The following is a 15679-nucleotide window of genomic DNA, read 5'->3' on the forward strand; positions in this document are numbered from 1 at the left end:
TAGAATGCCGCATAAACCCTGCCAAATACCCACCAAATTTGCAAGGAATTAAAACACTCCAGATTTCAATAATCGTGACCCCTCGTCTTCCCCTCCCAAATTCCCATGGAATAATGGCATTCTGGGTGTTGGGAATTTACAATCCCCCATAAACCGACCCCAAATCCCACCAAATTCCCAAAGAAGAGTAACTTTCCAGGTTTCAGGAATTTGAAATATTCCAGTTCCCCACCCAAATTCCTATGGATCACCAGCCTTCTAAGTGTCAGGAATTGAGAATCCTCCAGCTCAGCGAAGGAATTCCCATGGAATAATGGGATTCCAAGTATTAGGAACTTAGAATACCCCATAGAGCCTCCCAGATTCCCACTACATTCCCATGGAATAACAACATTCCAGATTTCAGGAACTGAGAATCATCCTCTTCCCCTCCCAAATTCCCATGGAAACATGGCATTCTGTTACTCTGTAATTTGGAACCCCCCATAAGCTGTCCCAAAATCCCACCCAATTCCCATGGAATAGCAGCATTCCAGGTGCCAGGAATTTAGGATAGCCCATTTCCGCATCCAAATTCCCATAGAGTAACGGCCTTCCAGCTATCAGGAATTTCCAATCATCCATACAGCCTCCCATATTCCCATGGAATAACGCATACTCAGGTATGGGGAATTGAGATTCATCTAGTTCCGCACCCAAATTCCCATGGAATAACAGCATTCTGGGAGCTGGGTATTTGGAAACTGCCTTTTTCCCTTGCAATTGTTTAGGGAATAAGGGCATTATGGGCATTGGGAACGTAGAATCCTGATGTTCCCCTTCCAAATTCCCATGGAATAACCATTTTCGTGTGTTGGGAATTTCGAATGATCCCGTTCCACTCCCAAAATCCAATCAACCTGTAACGAAATAATGATTTTTTTTTGTTAAGAATTTAGAATCCTTTCCAATTCCCCGTCCAAAGTCCCATAGAAAAGCTGTATTCCGGCTTTGGGGATTATGGAAACATCCATATGCCCACATAAATTGCCACGAAAAACCTCAGAAAAAGAGCATTCATGGTGTTAGGAATATGGTGTCCGCCAGTTGCACTATCCACTTCCCAGCAAAACCATGGAATTGCAGCACTCTGGGCATTGGGAGTTTGGAATCCTCCAGTTCTGCTCTCAAATTCCAATGGAATAACAGCCTTCCAGGCATGGGGATATTGGAATCCTCTAGTTCGTTTCTAAAAAGCCCATGGAATAACAACGTTCTGGGCATTGAGAAGTGCAAATTTGCCAATCCCCTTCCCAAATCCGTAGGGAATAAGACAATTCCGGGTGTCAGGTATTTGAAATCCTTCAGCTCCGCACCATAATCCCCGTGGAATAACAGAATTCCAGGTGTTAGGAATTGAGCATCCTCCACTTCCCCTTTGAATTTCCCTCCGAATCATGGCATTCTGGGTGTCGGCAGTTTAGAATCTCCCCTAGACTCTCCCAAATACCCACCAAATTCACAAGGAATATCAGAATTCCAGATATCAGGAATGTATTATCTGCCAGCTCTCCACAAAATAACCCATGGAATCATGGCGTTCCGGCTGGTGGGAGCCTTGACTCCTCCAGTTATCCTCCCAGTTCCCCATGGAATAATTGGATTCTGGGTGTTGGGAATTTACATCCCCCCATAAACCAACCCCAAATCCCACCACATTCCCAAAGAAGAGCAACTTTCCAGATGTCAGGAATTTGGAATATTCCCGTTCCCCACTCAAATTCCTATGGAACAACTGCATTCCAAGGGTCAGAATCCTCCAGCTCCCCAAAAATATTCCCCTGGAATCATGGGATTCCAGGTGAGAGCAATTTAGAATGCCCTGTACAGCCTCCAGATTCCCACCAGATTCCCATGGAATAACAACATTCCAGATTTCAGGAACTGAGAATCATCCTCTTCCCTTCCCAAATTCCCAGGGAAACATGGCATTCTGTTATTCCGTAATTTGGAACCCCCCATAACCTTTCCCGAAATCTCACCAAATTCCCATGGAATAGCAGCATTCTGAGTGTCAGGAATTTAGGATAGCCCATTTCCGCATCCAAATTCCCATAGAATAACGGCCTTCCAGCTATCAGGAATTTCCAATCATCTGTACGACCTCCCATCTTCCCATGGAATAACACATACCCAGGTATGGGGAATTGAGTTTCATCCAGTTCTCCACCCAAATTATCATGGAATAACAGCATTCTGGGAGCTGAGTATTTGGAATCTGGCTGTTTCCCTCACAAAAGTTTAGGGAATAACAGCATTCCAGGCATTGGAAATGTAGAATCCTGATGTTCCCCTTCCAAATTCCCATGGAATAACCATTTTATTGTGTTGGGGATTTCGAATGCTCCAGTTCCTCTCTCAAATTCCAATCAAACCATAATGAAGTAATGACACTTTGCGTGTGGAGAATTTAGAATCCTCCACTTCCCCTTCCAAATTCCCAAAGAATTGCTGCATTCCGGGTTTGGGGATTTTCGAAACATCCATATGCTCATTTAAACTCTCACACCAACCTCAGAAAAACAGCATTCATGGTGTTGGGGATATGGTATCTGTCAGTTGCACTATTCACTTCCCAGCAAAACCATGGAATTGCAGCACTCTGGGCATTGGGAGTTTGGAATCCTCCAGTTCTGCTCTCAAATTCCAATGGAATAACAGCCTTCCAGGCATGGGGATATTGGAATCCTTTACTTTGCTTCCAAAAAACCCATGGAAAAACGATATTCTGGGCATTGAGAATTGAGAATTTGCCAATTCCCTTCCCACTCGGCTTTCAAGGAACGATTCCTAACAGCAGAAGCATCAGAAGCACAAAGTGGATTACGAGAAGGGACAATGTAGAACACGTGTCTGTCCTGGCACGTTTTCCTGTGAGATATGTCCCTCCAGGTCTTCGGTCCTTGCGAAGCTCTATGTACTGTGTGCGTTGCTACTTGTAGCTGAGAACGACCGTGGAGCTAGCAGCGAATTCGGAGAGCGCTGAGCACCTAGTCAAGGAGCGAGAATTGCCCCTGCAATGCGGTGCTAATAGCAGCTTCCTCGCGGCGGGGGCGAGCTCCGGCCACAAGACATTCTCGTCCTGGCAACTGATCTCTGTGAAGGGCGTAGGCGAAAAGCTTTCGTTTTCCATTCGAAGTGCGAGAGAGGCAGACTGTTGCACGGAGCTCTGAGAACAAAGGTGCACGCCCTAGGCAGACTTGGGCAGAAGCAGCGTTCTCGAGTGCTTGGCTGCCGGCACACTGCTGGCTGTGGGACGCCCCTGCAGCGGCTTCTGGCCGCCGGCAAGTGAAAGCAGCGCCAGGCATGGGCGAGGGTGGAGAACAAAGCCGCACAAGTCCCGTGCTTGTGTGCACCACATTACAGGCTACTAGGAGAGGAAGTTGGCTGCCTTTCCCTTGCCTTCCCAAGTGCCCTTAGCAGTCGGAAGGAGCAAACTGAAGCACTGCTGCTTGTGCTGCTCCTTGGTTCCCTTGCAGCCCGCTGTGGAAACATTGGCAGTCACTTCTAGGCGCCGAGTTGCACACAGCACCACGGTAAGTGCCGCGGAGAAGGTAAATACCGAGTGCAGCGAGCAGCTGGACGTGGCTTACGTGCAATAAGTAGAAGGTGAACCTAGGCACTGCCTCTTCAATCTGGCCGCCTCTGTCTGGTAGCAACTTTTGCAAGTCGGCAGAGGGAGCTGCCAGTATGTAGAATGGAGGGCAGCAAGACACCGTGTGTTATGCGCCCTTTCAGGGCTTCTGACAGAGGGCTACTTTAAGAATGCCTTCTTCTTCCTCGCGTCCTTCTCCCTTTGCTCTAGCTGCATGGAGTACAGCACAGCGAAGGTGTGAGGAAGGGCACTGCCCCAGCTTTTGCCCTGGCCTGCCTGTGCTGCGCCTTTAGCTGCACACCGGAACAATGGCATTTCTTACCCGCAAGGTAAAAAAGGCTTTAGCGTAGCCTCAGGAATGGCATGTGCCTAGACATTAAGTTGAGCGACCATGTATGAGGGAGTCTTTAGAGGTTTCCTCCCCCATGGCGCAGGTGTATTCTCATTCTCGTGCTGAACTGAAAAGTCACGGCATAGCAAGTTTGGCCTGCCTTGTGCAGAGACGAACACAAATGTGGGGCTATGATCCTCTGTGTTTGGAGCTCTGCTTCCGGGTGTGTGGGCTGCCATGAGCCCGCAGCAGCCACCGAGGACACTGTGGATTGTGGATGAGGCTGGGCTGGTCCCCCACCCCCTGTTGTTCTGACAGCGGCAGGAGTGGTGTCCGAGTGGCATCGCCAGAGGGCCCCATGGGGGGCAGGGAGAGAGCCGGGAGTGACCCCGAGCGGCACCGGAAGCGATATCCGTAGGGCCCGGAAGGCCAGTGGTGGCATCGAGTTTCACGGGTAGGAGGCTGCTAAGGTGCTTTGAAAGGTGGAGCTCCTTTGCTCTAGGACGGTCTGGGAGAGCTAAGGGTGTCCAGTCTGGAGAACAGAAGGCTCCAGGGAGACCTTCGAGCCCCTTGCAGTGCCTGCTGGGGCTCCAAGATAGCTGGGGAGGGACTTTGGAAAAGGGTCTGGACTCGCAAGACAAGGGGGAATAGCTTCAAACTGCAAGAGGGCTGGGGTAGCTGGGATATTGGAAAGGAATTCTTCCTTGTGTGTGTGCTGAGGCCTGGCACATGTTGCTCAAAGAGGCTGTGTGGGAGCCCCATGGCAGGAAGTGTCCAGGGCCAGGCTGGAGCGGACATGGAGCAACCTGGACTAGTGGAAAAGTGTCCCTGCCCATGTCAGGATGTGGGAAGAAGAGTATCTGTCTCTAAGGTCGCTTCCAGTCCAAACCATTCTGGGATTCTAGGATTCATGGAAGGCCCTTTTCCAAGTGAAGTGTTGTATCTCTTGGCTCCCAGCTTGTAGTTGCCAGTTCTTCTGGAAGCAGGCGTGGCGAAGCAGCTGTGATGAGCCATGGGTTCTCAATAGGACGAGTGTGATATATTTGCAGAGAGGAAGGCTGCAGACAGATCTTCAAGGTCCAGGTAAAACAAACAAAGGATTGAATAAAAGCCAAAGGTTGGTTGTGTTAGTTTGCTGGCTGTTGAAATGGCCCCAGGTCATTTTCAACGTTTCTAATTTGGATTTGTTTGAGTAAAAAACGAATGTGTTACCTCCAGCGTAGGCTCTCCAATGCATCTCCATGTGCTCCCATCTCTTTGTTGTATATCGGGTTCTATTAACTGAAGACAGAATCATAACACAGTAGTAAAACATTTAGAGGTGTGGTTAGCCAGCTTCAGGAGTTTTCAACTCTGCTGTTGACTTTTCTGGTAACTGTAGGCAAGGCAACACAATCCAGTTACTCCACTTTTCCTCTCTGAGGAAAAGATGATTTTTTTTCTCATTTTGAAAATAGCCTTGAATGAAGAGAGTTATGCATGTGGCATGTAGGATTAATAATTTTACCTTTCTCTTCTGCTGTCTTTCACGTACTAGTCTTTTTAAAATTTTTTTGTCGCTGTTCTCCATTCAGTAGGTTTGAAAGAATTCTAATTGTTGAGATGATGGTTCTTTGAAGGCTCACTTAGCCCACCTTTTGGGTGAAGGAAAGAAGAAGACAAGGTCCTCTAGGAAGAGTAAAAAGCATACATACTTTCAAGAGACATTCCAAGATGTCTGCTGATGCCATGCAATTACCGTGTAATCAGCAGAAATGTGTTGGAAAAAGACCCATCAGTGACTTCACAAGAAAGCCACACTCAAGACAGGTAAAGAACAGAAGCATAAAACCCCAAAGGTATGAAATGGACCGATTTTCATTGGGAATGAGCAACTCCTGAATTCTTGGTTCTAGAACTAGGGGCTTGTAATAAATAGACTGTCTCCTTGCCAAACGTAAATTTGGTGTCATGAACTGCTCACTGCCCGTTGAAGTGCAGGGCTAGTAGACTAATATTTGCCATGGCAGGCATGTTGTATGGCTTTCCTGTTAAAAAGAAATTGGTTTTGCTCATAGCAATCTAGATATGTACCCAGTCTGACACCTATTTTTTAGGCTATATTTCCAAGTAAATGGCTTCCATGATGATGCAGTAAGTTTATGTCATGAACAGGAATGAAGTGATTGCATGCATCCTTTTTTACCCTAAGCCAGCTGCTGAATAATGAGACAGAGACTCTCACTGACGCCAAGGAGTGCCCGTGCTTTTGGGAAAAGCACTGGGCAGATAAAGCCTATTTCCACATTTCTTGCTAGCGTCTCCTTCAAAGTTCATGGGTTTGTTCATCTTTTAGAGCTGTTCTAGATGTCTTTGTAGTTTACATGTACTAAATGTAGCAGGTATTGCTTTCATGGCGTCCTACTAGATTTGAAGTTGGGATCTACTCAGGCTTCAATGTCTCAGAAGAAGCAACGTTGATTCTTTGAATTCTGTTCTTGAACGTGAGAATGATACTTATGTAGTTAATGAATTAATTAAATCGAATTCACTTGAATGGAAAAATTGTCTTGTTCATGTAGATTTTAACTTGGGAAATTGATATTTGAGTTCTGCTTTTCATTGTTGTTACTTTTCTGTATTCTTTGATTGCACAGATAGCAGATGTACTGACCAAGTATTGTGTGAAACTGGAGGAAATGTCCTTCCTCTTGGCAGCTGATGTTCACAAGCTCATTAACGCTAAGGCCATGGTAACTGTTTTACCTGGGGCAAGATAGCAGTCTGAATATTCCTAGAATGTCTTTCTTTCCCCAGATGAAATTCATTTTTTCTGCCTATCAATCACGGAAATATAGAAGAAATTTCTACTTGGCAGGGTATTGGTTATCATTTGTGTTCTTTTCTCCCCTCATTTTCTGTAGAAGAGACAATTTTTGGTTTGTTTTTGCCTGTTGTATGCTGCTTCTACTTCTGGTTTTATTTTTTAATACAAAGAATATAAAGAGAGCACTGCTGGATAATGAGAGGGCAACTGCCAAGCTACTCTTGAATCGAATGAAATCAGAGCTTGAGAAAGAAAAATGGCATCAACTGAAATGGCAAGGGAGAGTCAAGGACTGGAAGCTCATGCAAAAGAAGTGTGTAGTTCAGAGTTTCAGGTCAGAAATTTGTCAGTCTTCTTTTGGACAATGAGCAACACAAAGTGGCTAGCCTTCACTTTTGGTTTCTATCAAAGTAATACTTGATCATTTTTTCTTTCTACATAATCCACGTATGATATCACATATATCATGTGATTCCATTCTACATATCTACTTTCCATCCTGCAGAGAATTTATGGCAAGTGAAGAAATACAGAATCCCCCAACTGTGAATATGGAAATGGAAAAGTTGATAAAGGAGCAGATGGTACTTAGTGAAGAGAGACTGAAGGTTTTGCAATATATCGGGTATGGCAAAAGAGGGTATAGCATGAAGGAAAACAATTGTTGCTGGAGTTAATGAAGGACTTGGCTACAAAATGCACTTTGCTTCCTGTCAATGTGTGATTGCTAAATGCAGCAGTAAGGCAGGGTCTACATCTATTTCTGTACAGCCCTTTTGAATGGAAAAAATGCATTCTTGATTTTCAGTGCCCCAGCTACACTTAATAGGTGGTGATCAGGCTCTAAAAATGGAGGAATGCAGAAACAAATCTTGAAACATAGTAGAAATGGGCAAAGATGGGTGGAGAGCTAGAAGTTGGTGCTTTTGTCAAGGCATTTTTTCTCCATGGCGTGGGATTTTATTTGCGGAATAATTTAAGAGAGGAGTCTGGATAGAAATCTAACGTTGCTACGTTTGAATATCCATCCTGAACACAAGACACATTGGTGTGGGTGCAATGCATTACGATCATTACAGGGAGGTTTTTTACGGTGGATGTAGGAACGAGGTAGATGACAGTTAGTTCCTTATCGGGCAGTAAACAGTTGGCCTTGAACAACAACAATCTCAGGTTTATTTTCATTGCCAAGATGGCTGTAAATAAAAGAAAGCCCAGTAGTATGGATATTCAGATTCATAATTTTATATTTGAAGTACTGACTGGTTTGTATTTTAGGATACCTGACTCTTGTTTCCTACTTTGATAGCACCTTGTTGCCTCCAACACATGCCAAATCTGATGGAAACGAATGGTGCAGAACTCTGGAGAATTGAAACAAAAGTCTAGGTAGGTCGGGAAATCCTAAGAACAGTCTGGAATTCAAGCAATATTTTCTTTTCTCCCGGGCAACGATGAGGCAGACAGTTGCTTTGAGAGTGCATGTTTGCTCTATTCTTTGTTCCGTGTGTTGCCACATACCTTCTCAGTTGCTTGGAGGTGGCAGTAAGAGCCAAAGAAGCTGCCTGTGGCATGGCTTTCCTTTGGCCAGTACATGGGGAGATCTAGCAGGAACTGGCTCGGTTAGAATGAATCTGGGGGAAATCAAAAGTTAATTTTGACATGGATCCCTTCTCAATCATACAAAAATACTCCTTTTTAACTCTTGGAGAAGAAGAAGGGAAGTATTGGAGATACTTCCTTTCTCTGTGTCCTTGCAGCATGCCTTCCCGCTCTGTGTCTGCCTTCTCTTGCTCCAGAGCACATCCTGTTGGGATGTTTGTAGCCTGTATGATAGCAAAGAAGTTGGTAGCGATTGTAAGTACCTTGCTACTTTGAAGCATAATGATAAACAGCTGTGTATGAAAATGTCTTGATTTCTTTGGCTGGTAGTGTCTGGTGTCTGTAGGCACTGCTGGCATCTGTTCCGTGTGCTGAGATTCAGCACATGGCCTCTGTCATGTTTCCATGTCACACTGCACTGTGAAAGATGGGAATTTTGACTGTGGTCTGTTCCGTATCATTCAGACAGCCCTAATGTGGAGTGCGTGGAGAAAATGAGCATCCAGTATGAGCTGGTCGAGGGCAAATGTCAGGAGAAAGGGCAGATGTGCAAGTTGAGTGCCACAGCTTTTGGCTGTGATAGCCGTGGTCCAATGTGTCATTAGAGTAAAATGCGTCTGAGGATGCACCAGACATTGAGATAACAAGTGGAATTCCTTTTTAACTTCCACCTTACTCTCTTCAAAAAGTAAGCCATCCCTTTGGTTGGTAGTAGTTGGTGTTTGTACTTGAAATGTGGAAAAGCCGTAACAAATGCCAGTAATGAAGGGAGTGCTGTCCTACATGAATGTGGACGATGCAAGGCGCCTCAGCCCTTGTGCTAAATCTGTCTTCTCTTGGGAAAGAAATTCCACCTCTGCCTCAATTTCTCCCTTTGTGTCCAACCAGATGGTATTGTTTACTAATCTAATATGGCATGTAGGAGGCTGAATCTATCTCTGTCCATCACAAGAAAAGAAACACTACGTTTAGCCAGGCTCTCTGAAAGCCACACAGTATTTCTTCTGTGCATGTCAATAATTTGTTCTTCTTTTCCTTCAGATGACCCTGTTAGATATGAACATTTGCACAGCAGAAGATGCTGAAGTTGTGCACTCCAACATGCTTCAGATGACTGAGAAACGAAAATGTAGGTTTGAAGAAGAAGTGGAGCACGTGGATGTACGTTTCTTTTATTTGATGACATATATCTTCATCACTCCTTGGGATTAGTCTGTTCTTCCTGTGCTCCCACCTGCAATGCCTTCTGCGTGGTAGGCTATTGATGTCACCTTAGAAAGAGGTCCATAGTGTGACAAAACACTCCAGAGAAACAGTTTGGTGTGGAAGAGTTTCATGTGGAAGTGTTCATAATTCTTGTGTTTATTATTTGTAATAGAAATAGATTGTATTTTTATGATCATTTCTATCTGAAATACATAGGATAGCGATGAATGACGTATGGCCCAGTCTGCTTAAGATCAGACTTTAGGAATAGCTGGACATGATCTCCCAAATGTCTTCCAATCTTTTCTATACATAAAAAAAGTCGGGCAGTTGTTTCTAAAGGGATAAATGATAGAATGTGATTTGGTGCTTTATGGTGCCAGAATAAACAGAAGTTTTGAGAATCCGCATTCTTACCAGTTTACTTGGAGACTGATTTTTTTTTACTCTCCAGATAGAAGGCACCATGTTGGATACCAGTCGTAAAATTCCAGGCAGCCTTTTATCATGTTACATATCCTCTTACTCATTCATTTCACCTTCCAGCAGTTTAGAAAGAACTTGTCCACTTGAATGTTTTTCTTTGGAGTGATTTGAAGGAGACGGCTAAATGGCCATAATCCAGGTAGAAACATAAAAACAAGGGTGTGCTATAAAGACAGGACTTCTTAATGCAAAGAGCCCTCTGAAATTCAAAATACCTGCTATAAAATTAAAAATGTAATCTTTGACTTTTAGATGGGAATTTCTACTCTTCAGTTTCATTCTGTCAGGTGCATTTTTGCTAACTGCTTGATTCATGCTGAATGGACAGTCCTGTCTTATTGTTGGTATGGCAACAGTGATAGAGATCACTGCTGCTTTCTGTAGAAAGTGGCTGCAAGTTGCTATGACGAGATCTTGTGCAGGTCTAGAGTTTGATTGGATGTGAGGTTCTCATTGTTTCAGAACACCAACTTGGGGTGGCAGTGTCAGAGGTGTTCATTATCTAGGAAGATTTTCATAGGCGATGAGTTTTGCTGAGGTAGCTTTCTCTTCTGGGTGTAGAAGATATGTGCACAATTAACTTCCTTGAATCCTAAATAGTTGGGGAGATTTTAGTATCTACGAAACCATTTTTACTAGCTTTTTAATGTGGCCTTAGATGATGAAAGTGATCTGGATACAATCTTAGAAAAAAGGAAAACGGTGAGCTGTGAGGAAGAGCTGAAGGAGTATTTGGAGAACACCCTTTCTTCTTGAGATCAAATTAGAACAAGGTATGAATTTTGTATGGTAAACTTAAAAGGTAGAGCATCTTTGCTTTGCATCTTTGAATATTGGTTGTACTACTTAGGCCTTGTTTTAATGCTGTTGTGTGAAGGTATGGAAAAAGAGTGCTTTTCACTTCATGTAAGAATATAGAATAATGTCCCTACTGAACAAGGTTAAGGCAAATAATGCCCACGCTTTAGGAATGGGACAAAGAAAGACTGCCAGCATTCAAAAACCATAGCACATCAGTATTACTGTGCATACCATCACATCCATGCCTTATTCAGAAGGTAAAAGTAGTAGTGCAGATTCTTGGATCACTGGAATCAGAAGTTGGTCTGCACCATCATCACTTCACTCATAGATTTGATCTCATTCAAAGTTCTAGGAACTCAGATGTTTAAGACAGCCAAGCACTGGCAACTTTAAAAACCATCTAAAAATGGGTACAATACTGCTCTCCTTCCTGAAGATCTTAGCAGCAGCTCTGAAGCCATAGAGGAAGCAGCACTGTTCACACACCCAGGAGGTCTTTCCTACCTGCTCGATCAGAGGCACATTAGAAGAGCAGTATGGACCTGAGGGGCAGATGCACATACCTTCACACACCTCGCAGTGGGACTGTGGTTAGAGCTGGAGGTTTGATACTCTTCCTAATAATTTGAGCCGTTAAAACATAGCCGGAGGTAAGAGACCAAGTGAAAATACAATGCCAGGTTGTGGAAAGAGAATGTTACCTATTTGAACTCCTACAAAAATTCCCCATCATTTTCTTTGTTTAGGAGACCAAGCCAATGTCCGTGTAAATGAAACCAAGTGTGAATATTGATTTTTTCTTGAATCAAGACTCAGCTTTATGTCCAAGTCAAAGGCAAATAAACCAGAAAGGCTCCGCTGAGCACAGTGCAGAACTAACATGGAAGACAGTCATTTGACCTCTTATGTAAGCAGTGTTGGAATGGTTCCCCATCCAAAAGGAAGGATGTCAAATGCTTCTTTGGAAATATTTTAACTTCTGTGCGTTTCTTTCTTTGTAATGAACTAATCTCTAACAAGCCAGGACGTGATTGTGTTCAGTAGAAACAGATCAATGGCAACATTTAGCCTAAAGGTTTTATGAGATTGATAAGGAAGTTCGATTTAGATTTAAAGGCACTGTAGTCATTTTAAATTTTATTTCTCTCCGTACTTGAGTCTCTTAAACAGGGACCTTCAATTGGACAGGAACGGGACACTGAAGCAAATTGTAATGGATGATGTAATGGCTTACCCAGAAGCATTTTGTGGGAATTGATTTCTTCTAGGTATCCATCAGCCAGCATTTTAGTGTGAAGGGAATCTTCAAACAGGTAAAACAAAAATTCCCGTTGGTTTCAAACCTGACTGCTATATTAATTTTTCACTTTGGAGAAAATTTTCATGACCTTTAAAATTCAGACTGTATCAAGTATTGTTTCAGCCATTGAAGAAAGTGCTTTTGATAGAGATAGGAGAGGGAAACCAAAACATTTCTCAGAGCCACACTTTGAGCTCTGTCCTTGTTACAAACGGCACTTGAGCAAATTCATTTGCCTTTGGAACAGAAAACGACAAGGTAACAGGCTTATCATTACGGATTTGAGTCTTCCAGGTTCTTTAGATAGTAAGTGATCTATTCAAGATGATCTCTTCCTGAAATAGATCCATTTTGAGAAGGGATATGGATTTCTTAGAAGAAAGCAAATCCCTATGTTAAAACGGGTGTTTTTTGTTGTTGTTTTGCTTTTAGAACTTGCAAGGCACAATCGACTTCATAGTTCGAGATGCAGATAAGAGCACGACATTCCAAACAGGTGTTTCTTTTTGGTTGTTTTCCAATCTGTCTATCTTTGGATTGTAACCAGTAGAACTGTGCTTGAACTGGAAAGAAGTAGCGGAGGTTTCAGAAGTGGAACATGCGGTGGAACAGTAAGCTGAGAGCATTGTGCAAGGAGAGGAAAGAGGGGAAAATGGGAAGAGTTTCCTGAGTCGGAAGGGACCCCTAGGGATCGTCAAAGTCCAACTCCTGGCCCTGCACAGACACTCCAACAGTCCCACCCTCTGCATCCCTGAGAGCATTGGCCAAACGCTCCTGGACCTCTGGCAGCCTTGGGGCTGTGCCCATTGCCTGGAGAACCTATTCAGTGCCCGACCAGCCTCTGAGGAAAAAAACCTTTCCCTGATAGCCAGCCTAATCGTCCCCTGACACAGCTCCTGGCATTCCCTTGGCTCCTGTCCCTGGTCGCAGAGAGCAGAGAGCAAAGCTGTCCCTGTGCTGCCCTTGGGAGGAGCTGAGAGGTCCCAAGTGAGGTGTGAGCTCAGTGTCCTCTCTGCAGCTGAACCAAATGCCCTGAGCCACTCTTTGTATGGCTTTCCCTCCAGCCTCTTCGCTATCCCTGTGTCCCTCCTTTGGACATTTCTCCAATAGCCTGAGGTCTTTCTGACGCTGTGGCATCCAAAATTGCCCCCAGGGCTTGAAGAGAGCGCAGTCCCAGCCCAGAGCAGAGCGGGACAATCGCCTCTCTCGAGCGAGCGGTGCCAGAAGATAGGGACAGTTGTCAAAAAATCAGCTAGAGAAAGAAATCTAACAGAGAAACAGGTGATCTTGGCACAGGAAATGGAAGAAGCAGAGGAAGAAGAAGATGAGGAGAGGATTCCTTGTAAAAGTGAAGAAAATGAGCATGCAGAACAGGGACTAAGCATTATGCAGGTAAGTGAGCAAGATAATAAGTTTGAAAGTGAAGGCAGTTTTGTCCAAAAGAAGGAGGAATAGGAAGTCTTTTTGCTGAGAATGAATAGAAAGTTTTTTTGCATTTAGTTTGTATACGAAGCGCACAGGGCTCTAGATCCTTTTGTGGGAAAACGGAGTGTGTAAAGTTGCCAATCATTTTGGACCGAATTTGGAGGTTTTTGGGGTCCCAGGTGAATTTTGGGTTGAATTCTGGGGATTTGGGGGTGCCCAGGTGAATTGGGGGGGGGGGGGGGCGGGGATTTGGGGAGATCCAGGTGAGTTTTGAGGGGTCCTAGGTTGATTTTGGGGGAGAATTTGTGGAATTTTGGGTATCCCGGGTATCGAGGTTTGGGGTGAATTTGTGGAATGTGGGGAGTCCCAGTTGAATTTTAGGGGGAATTTCTGGAATTCTAGGGATCTCAGGGGAATTTGGGGGTGAATTTGGTGAATTTTAGGGTATACATGTGAATTTTAGGGTTCTCAGGTGAGTTTTGGGGATGCCAGACGGATTTTGGGGTGAATTCTGTCGATTTTGGGGTATCCAGGTGAGCATTTGGAAGTCGTGGGAGAATTTTGGGATTAATTTGGGGGGATGCAGGTGGATTTTCCAGGGAATTTTGGTGATTTTTGGGAGTCCCAGATGAGTCTGGGAGTGAATTTGGTGGATTTGGGGGTATCTGGGAGGGTTTTGAGGGGGATTGGAGACATTTTGGAGTGAATTTGGGAGGTGTTGGGGGGACTGGGTCTTGGGGGTGATTTGAGGGATTTTGGGGGTTGCAGGTGGGATTTTGGGGTGAAGCCCTGGGATTTGGGGGTCCCCCGTGAATTTTGGGGTGAGTTTGTGGAATTTTGGGAGTTGCCAGGTGAGTGCTGAGCATCCCAGGGGGGACTTCGGGGTGAATTTTGGGGATTTGGGGCTTCCCAGGTGAATTTCTGAGGTGAAAAGGTTCAAAAAGGTTTTTTTTGAAAACAATTTAAAGCCAGAAGGTTATTGAAAATTAATAGATGTGATGCAAGTAGGTAATATGCAGACAATACACACCGAGACAAATCATGGGAAAAATAGAGTGTTAACACGAGTGTGTGACGATGGGATCAGTATAGCTAAGGCTGAGTTGAAGCTGAATTTGGAAAAGCATGCCAAAACTAAGAATAATAAAGGCACCTACGGGTATTTCAGTGGGAAAAGGAAGATGAAAAGAAACCTATCACACCTCCCCTATTCCCCCCCACCCCCATAAGCCAGACAGCACTAGTGACAACAGACAAAGAGAAGGTTGAGGTACTCAACAAGTGTTGGTCTCAATTTACTCTGCCAGTCACTATTTCCACATCTCTCAGGTTATTGGACTGGTGGACTTGATTCTAACCCATAGTAGCAGGTCAGCTTTCAGACCACTTGAGGAACCTGAGCATGCAAGACCATGGGACCCACCCAGAGGCATGTCAGGGCCCTGAGAGAACTGGCAGCTGTAGTTGCTAAGGTGCTTCCTCCATCATATTTGAGAAATCAAGGCAACCAGCTGAAGTCTGCAGACACTGTGTTGTATTGACTCCAATCCTCTTGGTCTTTTTTGTAAATCTTAGAGCTCTGAGTCAATTTCTGCAGAGGATTCCCAATGCAGTTTCAAAAATGGAATCTTTGTTACTGGTCCTCATGTTGATCTTGGATATTTCCATTTTCTGCACTCCTTTATTTTCGAAACATTTGTAATGACTGAAAAGAAAGCTGAGACGAGGCATTATGCTCTTTCCAGTGATAGAAATGGACCAGTATTCTTTTCAGACAAATATATTTTTGCTGTGTCTAAGCACATGTGCATACCTGTGTTTGATTTATGTGTCCAGGTTTTGGCAATGGGGCAGCCACAGGGCCGTCCTGTGACAATGGCCCAGGTGCTGCCCCGTCCCGCTCTCTTCCAACTGGCTCCACTTCAGGATGTCGTCCCTGCTGAGAGAAGAGGCTGGGACAGCACCTTTAGAAATGTGACTTTCTGGGGTTTTTTTGTTTTGTTTTGTTATTTTTAAAGTTACTAAAAACATTCACCCTGATTTTTTGTGTTGGGTTTGGGGTTTTTTTTCAGTTTTGGGTGGGTT

At 44.3% G+C, this 15679-nt stretch overlaps 1 long non-coding RNA gene across 1 annotated transcript; it reads left to right on the top strand.

The window, feature by feature from the left end:
• The first annotated feature begins 9464 nt into the window (after window positions 1–9464).
• LOC148217806 (uncharacterized) lies at window positions 9465–12779 on the top strand. The gene is made up of 3 exons (XR_015800730.1): window positions 9465–9534; window positions 10724–10838; window positions 12717–12779. It is a non-coding gene; the product is annotated as an uncharacterized LOC148217806 (long non-coding RNA).
• The last annotated feature ends 2900 nt before the right edge of the window (window positions 12780–15679 follow it).

Source organism: Sturnus vulgaris, unplaced genomic scaffold, assembly GCF_052056855.1.
Source record: "Sturnus vulgaris isolate bStuVul1 unplaced genomic scaffold, bStuVul1.hap1 Scaffold_226, whole genome shotgun sequence".
In the NCBI taxonomy this organism is placed as follows: Eukaryota; Metazoa; Chordata; class Aves; order Passeriformes; family Sturnidae; genus Sturnus; species Sturnus vulgaris.